A 13,846-nucleotide genomic window follows, 5' to 3' on the forward strand; every position below is an offset into this window, starting at 1 on the left:
TAATACAGACAGTTATAAAGATTATATAATATGCTGCCATTGTTGCAATGGCTACTTAATGCTAAGTCATTTGAATACTGAGATAATCTTTATCTGTAGCAATTTAATGAAAAAAAGAGGTAATATGCATATAATACTGAAAATAGGTAATATGCAAATGGATTTTTATATATACACAGGGTGACTCAAAGTTATGTTAACAATATTGGATTATTTTTGTCTCGACCACACCTTTCCATTGCCATCACCTCCATGCTCCCCTGATTTGACACCATGGTTATGGGATTATGGTGAAGGAGTGCGTGTATAGCAGTAAAGTTCGTGATATCAATGACCTGAACGACAGAACAACGGTGGTATCATCTATTCCCCGCGAAATGTGCATCCAGGCTTTAAATGCTACTATTGCTCGTTGCTTTTTGTGTGTTGAACATGATGGCAGACAGGTTGAGACATTCCTGTAAATCATCTTGCACATATGAAGTATGTTTAGTGAAAAAATTGTTTCTGCCATTCAAATGTTAACACAATTTTGACTCACCCTGTATGTATGTGTGTGTATGTACAGTTAGGTCCATAAACATGTGGACAGAGACAACTTTTTTCTAATTTTGGTTCTGTACATTACCACAATGAATTTTAAATGAAACAACTCAGATGCAGTTGAAGTGCAGACTTTCAGCTTTAATTCAGTGGGGTGAACAAAACGATTGCATAAAAATGTGAGGCAACTAAAGCATTTTTTAACACAATCCCTTCATTTCAGGGGCTCAAAAGTAATTGGACAAATTAAATAACTGGAAATAAAATGTTAATTTCTAATACTCGGGTTGAAAACCCTTTGCTGGCAATGACAGCCTGAAGTCTTGAACACATGGACATCACCAGATGCTGGGTTTCCTCCTTTTTAATGCTCTGCCAGGCCTTTACTGCAGCGGCTTTCACTTGCTGTTTGTTTGTGGGCCTTTCTGTGCGAAGTTTAGTCTTCAACAAGTGAAATGAATGCTCTATTGGGTTAAGATCAGGTGACTGACTTGGCCATTCAAGAATGTTCCACTTCTTTACTTTAATAAACTCCTGGGTTGCTTTGGCTGTATTTTTTGGGTCATTGTCCATCTGTATCATGAAATGCCACCCAATCAATTTGACTGCATTTAGCTGGATTTGAGCAGACAGTATGTCTCTGAACACCTCAGAATTCATTCGGCTGCTTCTGTCCTGTGTCACATCATCAATAAACACTAGTGTCCCAGTGCCACCGGCAGCCATGCACGCCCAAGCCATCACACTGCCTCCACCGTGTTTTACAGATGATGTGGTATGCTTTGGATAATGATCTGTTCCACACCTTCTCCGTACTTTTTTCTTACCATCATTCTGGTAGAGGATTATCTTGGTTTCATCTGTCCAAAGAATGTTTTTCCAGAACTGTGCTGGCTTTTTGTAGAAGTTCTTTAGCAAAGTCCAATCTAGCCTTTCTATTCTTAAGGCTTATGAGTGGCTTGCACCTTGCAGTGCACCCTCTGTATTTACTTTCATGCAGTCTTCTCTTTATGGTAGACTTGGATATCGATACGCCTACCCCCTGGAGAGTGTTGTTCACTTGGTTGGTTGTTGTGAAAGGGTTTCTCTTCACCATGGAAATGATTCTGCGATCATCCACAAACTGTTGTCTTCTGTGGACGTCCAGGTCTTTTTGTGTTGCTGAGTTCACCAGTGCTTGCTTTCTTTCTCAGGATGTACCAAACTGAAGATTTTGCCACTTGTTATATTGTAGCAATTTCTCGGATGGGTTTTTTCTGTTTTCGCAGCTTAAGGATGGCTTCTTTCAACTGCATGGAGAGCTCCTTTGGCGCAATGTTGTCTGTTCACAGCAAAATCTTCCACATGCAAGCACCACACCTCAAATCAACTCCAGACCTTTTATCTGCTTAATTGATAATGACATAACGACGGACTTGCCCACACCTGCCCATAAAATAGCCTTTGAGTCAATTGTCCAATTGCTTTTGAGCTCCTGAAATGAAGGGATTGTGTTAAAAAAAATGCTTTAGTTGCCTCACATTTTTATGCAATCGTTTTGTTCACCCCACTGAATTAAAGCTGAAAGTCTGCACTTCAACTGCATCTTGAGTTGTTTCATTTAAAATTCATTGTGGTAATGTACAGAACCAAAATTAGAAAAAAGTTGCCTCTGTCCAAACATTTATGGACCTAACTGTATGTGTATATTATATATATATATATTTATATACACACAGTGCATCCGGAAAGTATTCACAGCACATCACTTTTTCCACATTTTGTTATGTTACAGCCTTATTCCAAAATGGATTAAATTCATTTTTTTCCTCAGAATTCTACACACAACACCCCACAATGACAACGTGAAAAAAAGTTTACTTGAGGTTTTTGCAAATTTATTAAAAATAAAAAAATTGAGAAATCACATGTACATAAGTATTCACAGCCTTTGCTCAATACTTTGTTGATGCACCTTTGGCAGCAATTACAGCCTCAAGTCTTGTTGAATATGATGCCACAAGCTTGGTACACCTATCCTTGGCCAGTTTCGCCCATTCCTCTTTGCAGCACCTCTCAAGCTCCATCAGGTTGGATGGGAAGCATCGGTGCACAGCCATTTTAAGATCTCTCCAGAGATGTTCAATCGGATTCTAGTCTGGGCTCTGGCTGGGCCACTCAAGGACATTCACAGAGTTGTCCTGAAGCCACTCCTTTGATATCTTGGCTGTGTGCTTAGGGTCGTTGTCCTGCTGAAAGATGAACCGTCGCCCCAGTCTGAGGTCAAGAGTGCTCTGGAGCAGGTTTTCATCCAGGATGTCTCTGTACATTGCTGCAGTCATCTTTCCCTTTATCCTGACTAGTCTCCCAGTCCCTGCCGCTGAAAAACATCCCCACAGCATGATGCTACCACCACCATGCTTCACTGTAGGGATGGTATTGGCCTGGTGATGAGCGGTGCCTGGTTTCCTCCAAACATGACGCCTGGCATTCACACCAAAGAGTTCAATCTTTGTCTCATCAGACCGGAGAATTTTCTTTTTCATGGTCCGAGAGTCCTTCAGGTGCCTTTTGGCAAACTCCAGGCAGGCTGCCATGTGCCTTTTACTAAGGATTGACTTCCGTCTGGCCACTCGACCATACAGGCCTGATTGGTAGATTGCTGCAGAGATGGTTGTCCTTCTGGAAGGTTCTCCTCTCTCCACAGAGGACCTCTGGAGCTCTGACAGAGTGACCATCGGGTTCTTGGTCACCTCCCTGACTAAGGCCCTTCTCCCCCGATCGCTCAATTTGGATGGCCAGCCAGCTCTAGGAAGAGTCCTGGTGGTTTCGAACTTCTTCCACTTACAGATGATGGCGGCCACTGTGCTCATTGGGAACTTCAAAGCAGCAGAAATTTTTCTGTAACCTTCCCCAGATTTGTGCCTCAAGACAATCCCGTCTCGGAGGTCTACAGACAATTCCTTTGACTTCATGCTTGGTTTGTGTTCTGACATGAACTGTCAACTGTGGGACCTTATATAGACAGGTGTGTGCCTTTCCAAATCACACACACACACATATGTATGCATAAAAAGAGGTCTATGCATACAGACAACCTGCTCTTTGAAAATTACATCTGCTAATTTACTAAAATTAAGCGTCAAGTTTAGTTATCCATCTCTATGTGACCAAGGACCTTCATCACTGATTAGACTTTGCAGAGTATAATTCTTTGAGTGCAATTTAAATGCATTTTAGGTTTTGAATATTAATAAACAATCTGGATTCACGGACTTTTACTGAATGCAACTGAGCACAATGGAGGTTATTCCTGGTACAAAAGAAAATAAATAAAAACTGTGCTTCAAAAACTCTTTCAAGTCCAGGAACAGGTTGCACCATAGAAATAAGAACTCCACACCAGGGTTTGTGCTGTAAGTGTTAGTAAGCAGGTTGAAAGCTGTTGCAGTAAGTACCATGCTTTGCTGCCACACCTCATAGGTTCATAGGATAATTACTGTCAGGTGTACAGAGTACGTGAAAGTCTTACTTGCATGTTCCAATTAGCAACCAGCACTACAATGACATTTAAACTTTACAATCAAAAGCTCCAGCCTAAAGTTGTGCTTTTTGATAAAGTTTGTTAATATTAGCACCACACATTCTCAAGAGAGTCTGACCAAATAAGGTACCTATGAGTGTCTGGCTGCATCAAGCTTATTTCTGAAAATCCAGGGACTGCACCCAGTGAAATGCATTTTGAAAATATCAAGAGGAGGTGCATGGGCTTTTAACAAAGTTAAAGATTTTGATACTTTCTGCTATAAAAGAACACATGCTGATAAAGATAAATACACAAATGGTATGCTATGAAAAAACAAAAGTTGAAATAACAAACATTAGAATTTAATACAGACAGATCTAATAAAACAACATATTTTACACTTATCCACTGGTCAGTGTGGTGCTCTTCACTTATTTTAGCATGTTTGGGTTTTCACTTGATATAAAATTAAAGCAGAAAAAAAGACTGCCTAATTAAAGTCACTTACTACTATGAAATCTGAGGTGTCTCAACATGTCATAGTTTTCTTTCAGGCCTGCTCCTATTTTTATTTAAATTAAGGTCATGTAATCAGTAAAACAGCAAGAAACAACTCCAGCCACTAGAACCGTCTGACGTGATGCAAGTTTCATTCATCTTTAATCACTTTTGAAAAAAATACAAACCTGTCCAGCTCTCCCCTCTTCCATCCGTATCTGTGCTTGAAACCATACTATCTAGTAATGATGAACATACAGTAAAGGCAGCTTGAATAATTTATTTAAAAAGAGTGCACACTCAATGATCTAAAGCATTGTTGGGAATGGACTTATGAGATCATAAATAAAACTCAGCCATTAGTAAGACACAATCTTTACCAATGTTTGTAAAGCATTGTGTAATTTAAGCTGGCCTCACATTACATAACTTCTAGTTGGAGGGAATGTTAATCTTGATGATTTTGCCACCTGAAAACTAAAAACTGCAGGGCACTACAAATTACACATTTCCAAAGTATTGTGAGCTCGTCCCTTTCTCTGACAGCCAATAATGTACGGCCTTACCAAGCCGGTGCCATACAAATGCAAGTTCAGTCGCCATCTCAGTCCTTTATTCTCCCTTTTTTGTGTGTTGCAAACCATTACAAAATGAACCTTTCTAAAACATTACACTTGAAAACTATTAACTCAAAAGAAGAATAAGAAGGAAAATATACTGTACTTAAGCCAGGAAATAAACATTGGCTAAAACATAACAACTGTGAACTAGTGTGCATGGATGTCTCCATCAGTGGAAACTGTGACAGACTGGTATCCCTGTCCAGTGCTGGTCCCTGCCTTGTGCCCAATGCTAGTGCGACAGACTTGGTGCTCGATGATACTGAATTGAAATACTGTAAGTGCACTTGCTAATGTTAACACACAACTGAATGTTTAAAAAAAACATACATATTATTTTCCAATTTTTCGGATGCAGATTTGGTGGATGTAAAAATCACAGTTTACTTTAAATGGCTGTAGGAGACCATTGCATCCGACAGTGCTTCAGAGAGCAGCTATCTGAGCTCAAGGAAACATACTGAAAGGACGGACAGTATCCAGCACTGCACTTCTCTTGGATGTGTTATTTAGTACATTACAACAACACAGTTTAAAATTGTAAGCTGAGCTGGACTTACTACATAGCAAACCAGGATGGCCTAAAACTCTGATCGGATTACACGGTATGACTTTCACGTGCCTTTTGATACTTCCAGACATACAACTTGTGCATATAAATCAAGCTACTGTGGTAAAGTGGAGATCTGATGATGGTGTTCCTCTGTGGGCTCATTTCTTTTCTTTCTCCAGTGCTATGGACTGTGGGGTTTCTCAGTCCCATTTATTAACTAATATTAATAACTAACATGAACTCAACTGACTCAGGTCCCATGCTTGGCTTCCATTAGCCTGAGAGTACAGTTATGGTTGTCTTACTTCAGGGACTTTTATTAAGGTTGATGCACTTAACCTTAAGGGCACTTGAGCCATCATGCCAGAGGTGTCAAGCACAAGACAGGATTAAGACACAGAAACCCAGATGAGTGCCTCACACTTCACTGCCTTTTGAAATTAAGAGAAAACAACACCAGGATTACAGGTGGATGATAAAGGTCACCTTTGTTTTAATCTAAAAATGACAGGATTTATATAAACAAGCATTTGCATAAATGGCAGTTACTATATTAACTTGGTATGCATAATTTAAGACAAGCAAAAATAATGAAGGACCTTGCACTGAATGAACAAACAGATGCAATCAGAACAAGCATGAGGCAGAATTCACATGAGATCAGATGTTTGAATCTTTTAACAACTGGGAGACGACCTCCTCACTAACTTAAGATTTTCAAAACTGCCTAACCAGTTTAAAGGTCCTGGTGCCAGAGCCTACACAACACCTGTCCAACACAGTGCCACTCACATGGGGCAAATTAAAGTCACCAAATAACCTAACCTGCATTTGGGATGTGAAGAGAAAACAGGGTTACACAGAGGAAAGCTCACAGTAAGTGGGGGAGAATGTGCAAATTCCACACAGATACCAACTGGGTGTTGGATTTAAACCCAGAATGTTTGATTCATGATGTATCACCCTGCCACCCATATTCCTCACTGTTTGGGTTATTTTTGAACAATAATCTGTAAGAAACTCCAGACTTCACTGCTAACTGAAACAGAAAGATAAATGAAGGCAGTTATGGACATGAAGCTAACCAAGACTATTGGACACTGACAATATAGGACATAAGGAAATCTTTGTTTTAATAAATAAATCAGCTTAATAGACTGGTGTAAATTCAATTAAATTAATTACAGTTTATGAAGAGCTCTCTTCACTGATTTTAGGCCCCAAGTTCTTTTTTATATATAACACCAGGGGGCTTTCTCCCTGCTCGCTTCGCTTGCCAATCCCCCTGCCTGAGCTACGCGCTAGCCTCTTTGAGGTTCTGCAGCTCACGTATGGGAATGCAGATGTACAATTTACTAACTATTTTACATTACAGCGAGTAACTAACCATATTAAAAAATAGTAAAACATAATAATTTCAAAGTAAATTTTGTTTCATGCTGCGTTAGTGTTATTTGTTGCATAATACGATTTGGCTTTGAAATTAACATGCAAATACTTTTTAAACTTACACTTTTACTGTAAATCTTCAGTAAAAACAATTTTTTTAATAAAATTTTTGTCAATATCGCATTGAATTTTGATTCTGTGTTTGGACTTTCATCATGATAACACAATGTATAACAGCCCATGACTGAATTTCATTTCTTTCCCTCTATTAAATAAAACGATGAATGTTTGGCTGTGAGATTTGTAAATTGTCTTTGCAAAAGACATTGTAACGGGAAACTGTTAACATTTTAATACGAATGGCATATCAAGATCTCCTTTGTTATCTAATGTTATCCCCTGAAGATGTACTACATTACCTTTCTTGGATACATCCTTCTTTCTACAGTAATTCGTGCGGTGGAAGGCCAGGCGGTGTTAACGGTTGTAGATATTCTTCGTGATATTGTAAGTTGATGTTTTCATCTTCCTCACGATCACCACGGACTGTTTCAGCATAGTCTATTGATACGCATTTAAACCAATTTTTGTTAGATTTATAATAAAAAATGGTTGGCACCCTGCCCGGGATTGTTTCCTGCCTTGTGCCCTGTGTTGGCTGGGATTGGCTCCAGCAGACCCCCGTGACCCTGTGTTCGGATTCAGCGGGTTGGGAAATGGATGGATGGAAATAACAAAACCTGTCAAGCACACAGTGAAACAAAATAGACCTAAATGATTAACAATGACAACATCAAGTCCAATAAAGTTAGAATTGTGATGTGATGAGTACACTACAGAGTAAAGAAAAACAAAAAAACAGTCAACAACTTTCCAGCAGAAAGTAAACTTCTGTGGGGTCCACAGTCAGTCAGTGATAGCAGTTCTGATAACCTGTGACAGCAGACAAAGCTACAGTCCCGATGATCTGGCAGGAGACATCAAGTACAATAGTACCCAGTTTATGCAGTAGTGCAACTGTGCAAGCGAGCAAATGATCTCTATCTACAACTCCAAGGCTCTCATATTAGGAAGGGTGCTCTCGGTTTCCTTCTTTCCAGTCTTGCTGCATCTGGGCAGTCTAATGAGAGGTGGAATTAATTCTGAAGTATCCAAAGATTTCCAGTATGTCTAGTGCAAGTGAGTATGTCCCATGAAGGCTTAAGATGCATCCAGCATTAGTACTAAATGTGTCCCTGAAACTGCTCAACCTGGCTCCAGCTTCACGTCACACTAGTACCACACAGTCTAGAGATTCAGTAAATGCATGGACAGAGAGAGTTAAATTAGTCACTGTGAAATACAAGTTTATATTGAGGAGCTGACGCTGGATTGTCACCATCCATCACCTGGATAAAGTAACAGGTGTCAATTCTTCCGATTTATTTGTGTTTTAGGCCACAATCATAACAATTATGTACAGCAGATAATTCTAAAAAAATTCAAAATAAACTCCAAAAACCTCTCCTGAAGGGTTAACACTGAAATCCCAGGCTACAATAAACTTAACAATCAGCACTGTTGGCTGCTAAAAACATGAACTTTACATTCACACACACAATATGCTCCTTTTTCACAAAATGAGAAATCTTCATCTGTTCAGAACACTACATCTGAAAAATTAAAAACAATTTTGTAGCCCAGGGCTCCGAAGGATAGAAACAACAAAGCGTGCAAGTGTACACTACGCCAATGGTTATGGGCTGCACATTTTTCTGAAATGTTAATTCATGCCTATTACTGCTAAAATCCATTTCACCATGTCAAGTGACCATCGTCTATCACATGCCCACAAAACATAAAATGTCAAAAATTATTTTAATGGCCTGCTGCCTAAAAATTACATGGACTTACATAAATAGGTGACATTACACTCTGACTGTGAAGCATCCTTGGTTGTATATAAAGCACCACATCTTACTGGGCAATGCACCTTCCTGAGGCAGCATGGTGAACTGGGTTTACTGATGGACTACAAATTTCTGGTAAGACACCATTTGTGTGGAGTTTAACTGCGTATTCCAGTTTGTCTCCTGCACCAAATACATGCAGGCCAGAACAATTGGTGTCTGAAAATTAGCTTAATATGAGAGTCTGCCCTTGGGCGGACGGGCAGCCCATCCACGGTTGGTTCTACTTTGAACCTCATTCTTCCAGGCTCACTAAAATTTTATTAAGATTATATGGACTGCCAGATATGCCATATTTCAGGATTACCCAGACCTGAATAGCTTTATTATTTTGAATACAGGGTGTTATAGTGATGAATGCTGTAAATTTAAACAGATATATTCACCACAGGATAAGTAGGAGAGAGGATTAAATGTGTTGATTGTGAAGTTTAGAAAATGTAAATGGGGGTTCATAGCACTTTTACAAGCTGGACAACCCAATTTATGATGGCAAATGAAGGTGTCTTGAAACAAGCTCTCACTTCACAAAGCAAGAATGTCGTTCTTCCTTTAGAAACCTTTAAGGAAAGTCATTCTCTCTTGTTGTGTTTTACATGCAGAACAACCGTGTCTCATGTTTAGAAATAATCAAACTTAACCAAAGCAAAAAATCAACTCTATGGTCAAAGTCAAATTGCCAGTGTTTCCTTTGTAAACTTCCATCTTTCACCGTCTTGCAGGTCAGTATTATTTTGAAGTTACTGATGCAATCGGATGCCAACACACACACACACACAATGACACCAACTCACAGCAGGCCAATTCAGAGTAGCCGAAGTAAAGTTGGTTTACCAAGGAACTTTCAAACTATGAACCAACATTATCAAATGGAGCCACAATATGATTCAAAAATCAACTTTTTAAAACATGCCTTAGAAATCTAATAAACCATATCAAGTCAGCTTGCAGTCACTGATCATACTAATATTTAAATCATCTTTTTTCTGTTAATGCTCAGGTGTGTAAACACCTCAGTGTACATACTGCTTAGTCTCCTAGTTGTCCACTGAGCACCAGGGTTAAAAACTTTGACCGTGACACTTAATAAAACATAACAGTACAAAGTACAGGACTAAACTCTTAATGGCATGACAATCCATTACAAGGCCATCCCACTGGTTAACCTAAAATGCAAATGCAGCAGTTGTAGGAGGAAAAGCACGGTCCATGGAGAAGATCCGAGCAGATGTAGGTTGAACAGGCAAAAACACACAGAAACGAGAGGAGGTAAAGAACTGAAACCTATGATTCTGGCTCAATGACAGAGGATCAACTATACAGTCCCCTATTTAAAATATATGAACACACAAAACAGAGAGAGGAAGAGCAAAAGGCAACTATGAATCACAATTTACCATTTTATTGTCAATGCCTGTGGCAGAACAAAAAAACATATATACATATATGTATCAGCCCAGCCCAATATTGTTTAATTTCTTGTATGACCACTTTAAATGCTACACTCCACAAAAATTCAACCAGTAAATCCATCACAGATATTATGAATTATGGGGAGGTGACAGTTTTAAACCACAAAACCAACCTACCTACATCACAGACACACATGAAGGCATTCATTTTTGGAAAAAAAAAAAAAATCACACCTTTATTTCCATATAAGAAACTAACAATTGCAGGACAAAAAACATGATTTATGAAAGGCTCTGAAGATTGGACAGCCAGGCCGTAACTTGTAACTTTAAATAATTCTGTAAAAGTAAGATAAACATGGGATGATAGATCAAAAGGTAAAGACGTTTCTTAATACTCTCATCAACTGGAGTAAAAACCCAATTTACTTTAGGAGGAAGATTTTAATCTGAAGAGAAAGTTGTTGGTCTAGTTAAAAAACTGGTTTGAGCAGTAAATCAAAATTTCCTCATTTGACAAATGTTAAATAGCTGGTGAAGTGAACCTGAAGGGGATTACATTGGAAATAAATTTTATTTTGATTTATGTACGTATATTAAAAAATACTATTGTTTGTTTAACGGCTTCCTCCTTTTTGATAAATTGAGTATGAGCATTGATAGATCTGTGAGTGTGTCTGTCTATCCACATATACTACAGTAATCCCTCGCTACTTCGCGGTTCACTTTTCGCGGATTCACGACTTCGCGGGTTTTTAAATACAAGTGATTGCCCGCTGTGAAGGACGACCGGCTACAGACTCCGGTCGCCACCCCCAGGCCGCTAGGAGGAGCCCTCCGGACAGCATATTGGTGCCCCGAGTTCCAGCAGGGCCTCATGGACTTTGTAGTGTTGTGACACAACCCTGCTGGATACCTTGGGGGCCGCCACGAGTCGCTGTAGGGGGGCTAGTGGGCTCTGGCATGCCCTATAACCCGGGAGTGCATCTCAGTCACGTGACTGGAAGAAGCGATGTGCTCCCGGGATGAAGAAAAGGACTGTTTGCCCTGACCCGGAAGGAAAACGGACTTGTGGGTTTGGCTTGGAGCCACTTCCGGGTCAGGGGCTATAAAAGGACTCTGGGAAGCCCAGAACACCGAGCTGAGCTGGGAGGAAGGTGGGCTAAGTGTCTGGGCGAGGAGGATTGTATTGGTTTATTGAGAATAGTTTATTGTTTATATGAGAGGGGTGTGGAGAGTGCTTGGTGCACTACTGTATTATAATAAAGAGAATAATTATTATTATACTTTCACCTGGTCTCAAGAGTGGTACCTGAGGGTTCGAGAGGTGGACACAAGCCTCTACTGTTACACCGCCTATCGCGGAAGTTATGTTCCAGACCCATCAGCAACAGGAGAAAATCCGCGACATAGAAAGACCATATAAATAAACATTTTTATAGTTTAAGCCTTAAAATACCCATCCCACATGCTTTAAACACATGTAAACTTATAAAACACACTTTGTTAACACCTATGATATGTGGATGTCGGGCTAAGGATATGAGTAACATCTCACTATTATAAAACATTTTAACTTCACGCAAGACAAGACAGTGAGACAGGAAAATAGGTGATGTACACCTAAAAGCCTGATTGTACAGGCTTTTAAATTATTGACACGCAGAGCGACAAGCAGCACAAAGCCAGCACAAAGTCCACTTCTCCTTAGCGTTCATTCAGCTCCCCACCCCCTTGACAATGCGAAGTGGCAGGAGCGTACTGCGCTTCCGGGGAGGGGGGGTTTGAGCGAAGGTGCGTTCAGCTCTCTCACACACCCACACACACACACACACACACTCCTCCTTCCGAACGCGCAGAGCGACAAGCAGGCATTTTGGCAGAAGCAGCACAATGTCCATTTCTGCTCTGCTGAGAGTTCAGCTGCCCCCCTTCACAAAGCGAGTGCAGACACATTGACGTCTGATCGCTGCGTGCAGTGTGCAGTGTTGGTCTGAGGTGTTTAAGAACGTAGAAAGTGTTTAAGAGCATAGAAAGTGTTTATAAGAGCGTGGGAAAGGTTAACAAGAGAGTGAGAAAGGTTTATAAGAGTGTGGGAAGGGTTTATAAAGCCTTAAAATATGTATAAATAATAAAATAAATATAGGTCGCTACTTCGCGGATTTTCACCTATCGCGGGGGGCTCTGGAACATAACCCCCGCGATAGGTGAGGGATTACTGTATATCTATAACACACACTATACATAAATTATGTGTGTGTATATTATATATACAGTTGTGCTTGAAAGTTTGTGAACCCTTTAGAATTTTCTATATTTCTGCATAAATATGACCTAAAACATCATCAGATTTTCAATCAAGTCCTAAAAGTAGATAAAGAGAAACCAGTTAAACAAATGACACAAAAATATTATACTTGCTCATTTATTTATTGAGGAAAATGATCAAATATTACATATTTGTGAGTGGTAAAAGTATGTGAACCTCTAGGATTAGCACTTAGTTTGAAGGTGAAATTCGAGTCCGGTGTTTTCAATCAATGGGATGACAATCAGGTGTGAGTGGGCACCCTGTGTTATTTAATGAACAGGGATCTATCAAAGTCTGCTCTTCACAACACATGTTTGTGGAAGTGTATCATGGCATGGACAAAGGAGATTTCTGAGGACCTCAGAAAAAGAGTTGTTGATGCTCATCAGGCTGGAAAAGATTACAAAACCATCTCTAAAGAGTTTGGACTCCACCAAACCACAGTCAGACAGATTGTGTACAAATGGAGGAAATTCAAGACCATTGTTACCCTCCCCAGGAGTGGTTGACCAACAAAGATCACTCCAAGAGCAAGGCATGTAATAGTCGGCGAGGTCACACAGGACCCCAGGGTAACTTCTAAGCAACTGAAGGTCTCTCTCACATTGGCTAATGTTCATGTTCATGAGTCCACCATCAGGAGAACACTGAACAACAATGGTGTGCATGGCAGGGTGGCAAGGAGAAAGCCACTGCTCTCCAAAAACAACACTGCTGCTCATCTGCAGTTTGCTAAAGATCACGTGGACAAACCAGAAGGCTATTGGAAGAATGTTTTGTGGACGGATGAGACCAAAACAGAACTTTTTGGTTTAAATGAAAAGCGTTATGTTTGGAGAAAAGAAAACACTGCATTCCAGCATAAGGACCTTATCCCATCTGTGAAACATGGTGGTGGTAGTATCATGGTTTGAGTCTGTTTTGCTGCATCTGGGCCAGGGCGGCTTGCCTTCATTGATGGAACAATGAATTCTGAACTATATCAGAGAATTCTAAAGGAAAATGTCAGGACATCTGTCCATGAACTGAATCTCAAGAGAAGGTGGGTCATGCAGCAAGACAACAA

The 13,846-nt window shown here is 40.0% G+C and overlaps 1 protein-coding gene across 1 annotated transcript in view; it reads right to left on the reverse strand.

The window, feature by feature from the left end:
* rab24 (RAB24, member RAS oncogene family) overlaps window positions 1–13,846 on the reverse strand; it is a 53,200-nt gene that overhangs the window by 35,408 nt on the left and 3,946 nt on the right. The gene's annotated exons all lie outside the window — the stretch shown is intronic.

This window comes from Erpetoichthys calabaricus, chromosome 11, assembly GCF_900747795.2.
Source record: "Erpetoichthys calabaricus chromosome 11, fErpCal1.3, whole genome shotgun sequence".
NCBI lineage: Eukaryota > Metazoa > Chordata > Cladistia > Polypteriformes > Polypteridae > Erpetoichthys > Erpetoichthys calabaricus.